Genomic DNA, 10,111 nt, shown 5'->3' with positions numbered 1-10,111 from the left:
TAAACCTCTATTAGAATCTCAGTTATGGGCCTGAAGGTCAGGTCAGTGGTAATTCTCCTACAAAATATGATAGAGCATATTGGCTTAGGCATGTCTTTTAAGAGCATCTTAGAGAGAAAGGATAGCCCTATACATGTTAAATATGTACACTCACTAGTAAAAACAATTGGTTTGAGTGTAAAGTACCAAAACTACAGCAGAGGGAACATATTGCGCCATATTTACAAAATGAGCAGGCATTCAGTGATTCCAATGTTGACATGTTATATAAGTTTATCTTTTTTGAAGTTGACATGTCCATAAAAAAAGCCTTATGCATTTTGTGCCAAGAACACTTTGGCTTAGCTCTTAGTGCTCTTAGCATGACACGTGTATGGCTTTTCAATGGACATGTAAACTTCAATAAAGATAAACTTCATTTAATTTGAACCTGTCAACGTTGGAATCATTGAGTGCCTGCTCATTTCTATATGTATGCTGTCTTTAAAGGGCATGTAAAGTCTAAAATAGAAAAAGGCTAGAAATGCTGTATTTTGTATTCTAAATATAAACATGAACTTACTGCACCACAAGCCTAATCAAACAAATGATTTATGCTTTCAAAGTCGGCTACAGGGGGTCACCATCTTGTAACTTTATTAAACATCTTTGCAAGACCAAGACTGTGCACATGCTCAGTGTGGTCTGGGCTGCTTAGGGATCATCATAAACAAAGCTGCTTGAGTTCTGCATGGCTGGGAAGTAAGGCGGGGGCTCCCCCTGCTGTTCATAAGTATGATTGTTTCCCTGCAGAGCAGTTAGGGATCGTCTGACAATTCCTATCCACAGCAGTAAATGAAGGGAGAATTTCACTGCATACAGTCAGGTTTCTTATAGAAATGGTACATATTTTTTAATTAAAGTATATTGGAGAAAGGTTTCTTTTTCATTAAAGAAAGTAAAAATGGGATTTTATGTGTTTGCCTTTTCATGCCCTTTAAGAGAACATGGAGGAAGTGAAAGAAAGAGCGGTATAAGTGAATAGACACAAAGACAAAGAAAACAGTGTCTTGTAAAGATGTAGCAAGAGTCATTTACTGTCAAGTCTGACAGTAAAACACTGAAGACTTAGGTACCCAAAATATAGACTTTACATAGACAATATCTGCCTCGGTGACATCAACTGCTGGGATCTTGCACTTCATAGCACTTATTCAGAAGAAAAAGATGCCTCATCCATATAGCAAGCAACAAAAACCCTGACAAAATGAATATGACCGTAACACAGTTCTGCCATTTCTCCATATCTATTGTGCACCACATCTTATTGCACATGTCTGGTATTGTTTAGGACATACCTTTCCAGTTATGCTCGGCTATCGAGCACAGGTGTATGCAAAGCTTGAGTGAGTGTGGGCTGGTTTAGTTTATGTAGTAGAAGGGACATTTGCAAAATGTTGCTGCTAAAACATGTGAGGAAAATAGAGCTCAAAAACCTCTGCAAAACAAAAGCAAAAATCTTTAACTTTTAATGCATTTTGTGTGAAAAAACTGGCCATTGACATCAATGTATTATGCACGGAAAAAAAAACCCACACACCACTGATGATGTGGCGATCAGTGATTGGCTGATCACCATGTCATTAACTTCAACGTCCTGTCCGATTTCCCAATTTGGAAATCTAGACAGGCTTTATTCACCTGGTCAGCCCTTCCGAAAACCGGGCTGTCCAGGTGAAATCCGCACAGGTGGCAAACCTAAGGGTAATGTTGCATTATATGTGCTGAGTGTCACCAGTAACCCCCATTATATCTCTTTCAAGCTAAACGGGACTTACAAGGTTGAGGTAACTGTCCTGCTAAAGGCAATACATTTATAGGCTGGTCCTTTGTTTAGCTCACAAGTATGGGACCTGTTATCCAGAATGCTCGGGACCTGGGGTTTTCCGGATAATGGATCTTTCTGTAATTTGGGTCTTCATGCCTTAAGTCTACTAGAAATTCATTTAAACATTAAATAAACCCAATAGGCTGGGTTTGCTCCCAATAATGATAAATTATATCTTAGTTGGGATCAAGTACAAGCTACTGTTTTATTATTACAGAGAAAAAGGAAATCATTCTGAAAAATTTGAATTTATTTGGATAATGCATATTTCAGAGCTTTCTGGATATCGGGTTTCCGGATAAGGGATCCTATACCTGTATATGCAGAGAATAGCGGCAGCAAAATAAAAAAAAATATATATATATTTTTATTTTTTATATTTTTAATTTTGCATACAAAAAAACCCTGTGAGTACAGCTATTCTCTGCATATATGTTTACCCTAACTTTGCGGGCACACAGGTAATTCTACAGTAAACGGTGTGCACCTTTGGGATTTTGATTATAAATATATATATATATTGAGGCCTGATATGCTGATATGGAAGTATGTTTTACTGTATGTCAACAATTGAATTGGTTGTTAATGAATACTGACCCATTTCACCCCTACACCCGTCTTTTTTTGTGTGTGTGTGATGTTCTATCAATTTCTTTCTCATCCACAATGGCAGCCAAAGCCACATTAAAATGAAGCCACATGCAACAGGATTTAAAGTTTACTGTATAACACAATGCAACTAGTTGCAGCATACACCAACATAACAACCAATCAGATTTTTTTCTACTTGCTGTTGATTTATCAAAGCTCATTTCCCATTGGTTCAGATGTTTAATGTGTCCAATTCACAAGACCTTTGGTTTAAAGCCTGCACTATATTTTAAATGTCAAGACTTCTTGAAAGCATCACCTATTACTTTGTGACTTCTTCCATCTGATAGAAAATCTCTAACTTGTTTGACCACTATCTTCTTAAATACAGATGGAACAGATTTAAATGAAGATCTACCCTTTGCATAGACATTTTATCTCCATTAAAAGTGATGGTGTTGGTGTGCCATGAAGACCAGGCAAGTTCTGTTTGCCACTTGTACAATGATGAATGACATCAAGGTTAGTGCTATTATCTACTGGTAAACTTCTGGCTCTGTTGGTACACAGGCTTCTTTTTAATGTATGAGGCCTCCAGACATAATGCATTTCAAGGCAGCAGAAAAGATACAGGTTGTTCCCTTAGATTATCCTTTTAGATCAGAAGGTCTTCCAAGTGCTGTATGCACCACAGTGAATTTATATGGTCCATTATTGTGCTCAGCCCTGTCATTAATATCCAATGACTGCAAGAGAAGAAGAGACACCTGATTCCAATGTATGGCCCTCCATATGTCCTTAAACCACAGCCCAGAATCCAGTTCAACAGCCACTTGGTCCTTTTTGATATATACAATGCGTAGTGAGTCTATGTTCCTCCCCTACTAGGACCTCTATTACAGAGCCTAAAACTGGGTCTGGAAATGGACTGGTCCCACCTACTCATTAATAGGCCAGGGTATGTGTTAAGCAGAGATTGCTGCTGTTGACTGGGGGTGAAGGTGTATCCAGGTGAACTACAGCTCCCAGTGTTCCTGACAGCCATTGTAGCTCAGCAACTGATCAAGACAGCAGAAATTTTAGATTTTAAATTGGCTGCAGGCTTCCCATTCACATGGATTTCTTTAAGGTTTTAGGAATCATAGGAAACAGTGTTTCTCGGATGGAAACATTATCTTAGAAATAAACCCTAATCTCAGACAGAAGACGATACTCTTTACAATTTCCACTGGGTCAGCAACACGCTCCTTTTCTTTCCCTCTTCCTTGAAGGTTTTTAGGGTTGCCTTTTAAAAATGACACCATTCAATTCAGTTGTTTCTCGTAGGGACATGGCACAAAGGGACCCAAACCATCGAGGTCAAAAAAATGTAAAGTGACTGAGATATCAGATGGTTGTATGAATATTAAATGGGCTTTGTTCATCATTTATACAGCCACATGCCTAACGCCATGTTGTCTTCAAGTACAGGTAAGCGTTTTCTATTCCAAACCTGATCTATTGTTCAGGTTTCTTACAGTGTTAATCCCCAATCATAAAGTTAGGAGCCGCTGTGCTCTGGGATGTTTGTTCTAAATGTTAATGTCGAAATATTTGCTTTTTTTTTCTTTAAAAAACCGTCACGGGGGATTGAGCGAAATGGTGCTGATGACCAAAGAGTTAAAGTCTCCTTTTGCTGCTTGTTCTTGTCTGCAGCGGAGGGATTTTTTTTTGTAGGTTTCCATGGCAACACTATATCTGGCTGCCAGCTCTGTCGTAAGTTATTGAACTGAGACTGGCTTTTGGTTTAGCAGATAATTAGGTTCTGTCTCACAGGTTCATTTTCCTGTGACTGGGACGTGAATATGACCTACAGCTGGCCTCAATTTCACTGTCACAGACAGAAATATTAACCCCAGCCGTCCCCGCTGAAAAATAAAAACAAGGAACTTGCCCACATTCTACGTTCCACACCCAATATCTGCTTATATTTCATCAAACATACCAAGAATGCTTGGGTATCGTGCACCAAATTGGTGTCAGTATTTCATTTGTGGTATTTGGGTTACTATTGTTCTTTATTGTTGGGGAAAAAGAGACGGAATTAGTAAAAAAACCTGGAAAAAGTCAAATGTCCTGGCTTTCCAACAAGGGTCCACTAAACAAAAGGAATCTACCTTCTTCTGCTGTGGCTGGCTCTTGATAGTAATTTATTTGTAAGATTATTCATTCAAGTGGGTATTTACTGTAAGTGCCAGTTTATGTATCGCGTTCCTCTAAAATAAAATCATGGGGTTTATAATGTCGCTTGCTGTCTTGCTCTCAGTGCTCTATAGCATGACATTGTGCCATTTAAGGAAGTATTATATGGACTTTTTCATCCTATTTATAGTCGTAACATTATCGTACATAATGTGGGAATATAAGTGTCAAATTACGGCACATGGAATTGTCTAATCAACATGGTCTTCTCAAAGAAACCATGGGTTAAAATTAGGGATACACAGAGATTCCAGGATTCGGTTTGGGTTTCGGCTTCAGGATTCAGGTTCAGGATTTGGATTCAGCTGAATCCTTCTGGCCGGCCGAACCGAATCAGAATTCTATTTTGCATATATAAATAAGGGACAGGGAGGGAAATTGTGTGACTTTTTTTTCCCACCACTAATTTGCATATGCAAATTAGGATTCAGATTTGGTTCGGTATTCGGCTGAATCTTTCACGAAGGGGGTTACCAAAATAGTGGATTCGGTGCATCCCTAGTTAAAATACCAATTATTCTCATTCTCATCATCATTCGCTCTCACTGCCATACAGCAGCCACTTGGGCTTTTGCATCCCTGAAAGAACTGGGGTCATCATACATTTATTGAACATTTCATACATTTATGGAACAATATAAGTGTTGGTTTATGGCACATTATTATTATTATAAATATTATTATTATTACACATATTTTTTGAGTGCCAACATTTCTCAGCGTTGTAAACGGAGCTGATGTTCTCCCAAAGAAAACCATGGGAATCAACACACCTCTAAATGACTATCATTTACTTCCACTGCCCTATGGCAACTAGACTTTTGCACTCTTGAAAGGGGTGTGGTCATCAAACACCCCATGTGCCATTATGCTCAAGGGTCCACCAATATAAGCAGTTCTGCAGCATGCTTTCATTATTATTATTTCATTTATTATTATTGTTATTTTTATTATATGTAATGCTTTTCTGTCTTCTGTCTCAATGTTACTGGGAATAAATTAATATATGGTTAATTTATTTTATCCAAAGCTTAGTTGACTTGGTCTCATCAATTCCACCATTTAAATAGTAAAGGATTCATATGCTTTCAGATTGCCTGAACAGGAACCATATAGTGTTAGCAGTTTCTTCTACCCACAAGGTCACCAAAATTGTAGATCATTTCAAAAATTGCCAGGTTTGCCTTTGAAATGAAAGAGTGGGAATGAAATTGGCCCTGGTCTCATAGTAAATCTGAGGTGATCACAGGGTGCCCATAATCCCCGCATTTGCCAGGGGCGTAACTACAGAGGAAGCAGACCCTGCGGCTGCAGGGGGGCCCAGGAGGTACAGGGGGCCCCATGAGGTTCTCATTGATGAGCAATTTGAATATATATTGGTAAAACAGGACCAACACTGCATATGTTGGGGGCCCTAAAATTAATTTGCTGTGGGGCCCAGCAACATCTAGTTACGCCACTGGCATTTGCATCTACTTTGAGATGCATCTTCTTTGAGGTGCACCCTTCTAAACCAAAGCCCAGCAATGGGGTTAAAAACACAGTTATAAAAAATTTACAGTTGTACAAAGTGTTGAATGTGACTTGTTCTTCCGGTGCAACTGCTATGCAGCGACTGATGCAGGTCACTATGGGAACCCTGGAGCTATTATCTGGTTTATAGGTGGCGGTAACTCCAGGGTTCGCCAGCATATAGGTGGATGAGAACTACAACAAAATTATTCAAGAAAGCAAGGCTGGATTTACATAGCAGGCACCCCTAGGCCCCTGACGTTCATCGACCCCGTCCCATCACCTTCCTTAGTGCACATGCACAAATTTTCAGCATCAGGTCCAGAGTACTGGGGATTGGTGCACAGGAGGTTTTAAAAACTATATCTCCTGCGAATCCCCAGTGCTTCTGAACTAATGCGGGTGTGGTTGGGCAGCATGCCATCCCCCTCTGCCCTAGGCCATGGTCTTTCCACAAATCTGGGCCTTCAAGCAAGACTATTCATCATGTCATTTCAGAAAACAGGGGTATGAAAGTAGTATGAAATAGTGAAATACCATATTTACCAAATGTAAATAATTTAAAGGACTTGTGTCATAACACTTGATTATATTGCCACAAACATCTTATTGCACATAGTTTCAGGAAAAACGGCAATGAGATATGCTTCAACCTTTTGCCTAAGAACTTTATCATTAAAGGCTCCCTTTAAGGGTCTATGGGGTAGATTTACTAAAGGGCGAATTGCTTAAGCTTAGCGAAGATTCGCCAGATTGACGTCATTTTGTTACTTTGCCTATTTACTAATGGGTGCAGGTGTAACTCCGCTAGCGAAGGAGATAGACTCTAGCGGTAATTCGCTCCCTTACGCCTGGCGAATTTGCGCACTGGCGAAGGGACGTAACTACGCAAATTCACTAAGATGTGGATTTTACCTCTTGTGCCAGACTTGCCTTCACCACCTCAGACCAGGTGAAGTGCAATAGAGTAGATAGGAGTTCCTCAAAAAATAGTTGAACATTTTTCTATTTCTAATTTTGCTAGAGACTTTACATTTTCCAGGGTGATAGGCTGCAAAAGATTGTAAATTTTTTTTGGGGTACCCGGCTTCCCCCCTACATTTCCTAACATATGGCACATAAACTATACACTGGGCTCATGTGTAGGACAATATATAGGACTGCCTAAACCTCTTGCCTGGACTTTGACTATTAGGGCCTAGCGGCTCTTGTAGGGTTGAAGCCAGGATCGAAGCGCTCCTGACATTATGGCTGCTGTATGTTGTATATGCAGTAATGTATAGCTACAGCCGGCGTCTAAAACCTAATCTATATCTTTTTAGACTTCATCTGTTTAGCTTGCATCGCTGTAGGGCTTCCCTGAACTGCTTGATAGCTTGCCAGAATTGTACTAGCAATAAAAGAACAATCATGGCAAGATAGATAAAAATAATATATTATAAATGTATTGCAGATTTTTGAATAAATGTATGCTATAAAACAAGTCTCCTTCTGCTGTAAAACAGATTTGTATTTGCAGATGATACTCTAACCTTACTCTTGGTCAAAAGATCTATAATTTCACCAGGCGGGCGGAGGGGGAGAACCAGGAAAGAGGAAGAATAGACTGAATGGGAGCATGTGATTGCCATAGTAATCACAGAGAACATTTCCTTTCATTTTGCTGGTGAAACGAGGCCTGAGAAAGGAACACTGGGGTCTGAGTAATGAAGTAAATGTAACTGATGTTATCTTGGGGTACTTCTTACAGCTGGTAAAATACTAAACGACTGTTAAATGTAAACACAATTAAAGTGTAAATTCAGGCCAGTGTCCATAATGCTTCCAAGCAAAATAGGGCGATGCATTCCGTGCCTACAATTACATGCCACCATATAAATAGGTCAGTGTCCTACTAAACCATGATACATCCAGCTCATAAGGTTCTCTATAAAAATCTATGCTGCATGTAATGGCAATTTAGTTTCACAATCACCTCGCTGAAGAGTTAACAAACTGCGCCCAAATTATGAAAAAGAGGCGACTAGATGTAACTAGTGATGGGCGAATTTATTCGCCAGGCGCAAATTTGCGCGATTCGCCGCCAGCGAATAAATTTGCGAAACGCCCGCGAATAAATTCGCGAAACGCCCGCGAAAATTCGCGGCAAAAATTCGCCAGCGTCAAAAAATTTTTTTCTCAAAAACGGCGCCGCCGTCAAAAAACGGGCGCCGGCGTCAAAAACGAGACGCCGGCGCCGTTTCGCGAATTTTTTGTCATTTTGCTAATTTTTAGCGCAAATTCGCCCATCACTAGATGTAACTAATGCTTCCTGGATTTGTTCATATAAAATACTTAAATGTTTGTCTTAACACAAGTATATGCTTCTGTTTTGCTGAATGTTCTCCTACTAAACTTGTAAATACAATGAAGTGGTGAATACTGTACATTAGCCCCATAGTCGTCAGTAATCAGGAATGGACTGGGCTGGTTCAGAACAACCAATTGAAAGACCTGATTTATTGATATTGGTTTCCGGAGGGTAATATGATTGTGCCAAGCTGCTAGATGAACCCATAATGCAAAGGGGGAAGAATTTATAACATGCATACTGTAGTTCATCTTTCAGAAAGGCCACACAAAACTGCTGATATTTTATAATTACCAAACCAAAAACTTTACTTGAACTGCATTTCACTAAATTTACAGTTGTTTAATATGGCTAGACATAAGTAGCTTGTTTGCTACCTATTTAGGCAATTTTATCCTCTCCTGTGACAGTCTGGGGCAGATTGATCAATATTTACATTTTTGCATTTTATTTCTTTACAATTCGAAAAACTTCGAAATTTTGATAATTAAGAGAAAAATGAAACTCTGGCTTAAAAACATCAACAAAACAACTAAAACACAGTGACATCACATTATAGCCTTCATTTTCAATAAGTTTGCCAATCAGCAGCTGCAAGGGCAAACAAAACCATGAGCTGTATTAAAAGGGGCATAGATTTGCAGTAGGAGGGGTTATTCTACCACTGTATAGAGCACTGGTAAGGCCCCATCTAGAATATGCCGTACAGTTTTGGTCTCCATCACTCAAACAGGACATTATTGTATTAGAGAGGGGACAGAGAAGGGCAACTAAGCTGGTAAAGGGAAAATCTTAGCTATGAGGAAAGACTGACCAAGTTGGGGATGTTCACGCTGGAGAAGAGGCGCTTAAGGGGTGATATGATAACTATGTATAAATATATAAGGGGATCATATAATAATCTCTCTAATGATTTATTTACCAGTAGGTCTTTCCAGCTGACACAAGGTCACCCATTCCGATTAGAAGAAAAGAGGTTCCGACTAAATATTGGGAAGGGGTTTGTTACAGGGAGAGCTGGGAAGTGAATCAGTGGTAATGGCTGATACATTAGATAGGTATAAGAAGGGGTTGGATGGTGTTTAGCAAGTGAGGGAATACAGGGATATGGGAGATAGCTCATAGTACAAGTTGATCCAGGGACTGGTCCAATTGCCATTTTGGAGTCAGGAAGGAATTTTCCCCCCTTGGAGGCTTCAAATGTTTTTTTCGCCTTCGTCTGGATCAACTGGCAGTTAGACACTTTATATATAGACTTAACAGGTTGAACTTGATCAATGTGTGTCTTTTTTTTCAACCCAACTTACTATGTTACTATGTATTTTGAATAATTCTCAAAAACTCGGATTGGAAAATAGCTTGAAAATTGAAAATGTCATTGAAAGTCGCAAGATTATTCCTGCAAGAATGTTGAATTGCAGCAGAGCTCAGATTTGAAGGCTGAGACATCTACCCTTTAGAATTTCATGTAAACTGACTTTTTGGCCTATACAATAATTGTAACAGGCAATGTCATTAGACAATTTCTGACTTTTGCTTAAAAAACTGTT

At 39.3% G+C, this 10,111-nt stretch overlaps 1 long non-coding RNA gene across 1 annotated transcript in view; it reads left to right on the top strand.

Annotated features, from left to right (window-relative positions):
• Positions 1–3,225: 3,225 nt before the first annotated feature.
• LOC121400395 overlaps positions 3,226–10,111 on the top strand; it is a 29,896-nt gene continuing 23,010 nt past the window's right edge. Inside the window, exon 1 of the long non-coding RNA XR_005965711.1 lies at positions 3,226–3,928. This is a non-coding gene — a long non-coding RNA (uncharacterized LOC121400395). The remainder of the gene's footprint in view (positions 3,929–10,111) is intronic.

Source organism: Xenopus laevis, chromosome 2S (genome assembly GCF_017654675.1).
Source record: "Xenopus laevis strain J_2021 chromosome 2S, Xenopus_laevis_v10.1, whole genome shotgun sequence".
NCBI lineage: Eukaryota > Metazoa > Chordata > Amphibia > Anura > Pipidae > Xenopus > Xenopus laevis.
The sequence above is the reverse complement of the archived record's forward strand: the minus strand, read 5'-3'. Positions and strand labels throughout refer to the sequence as shown.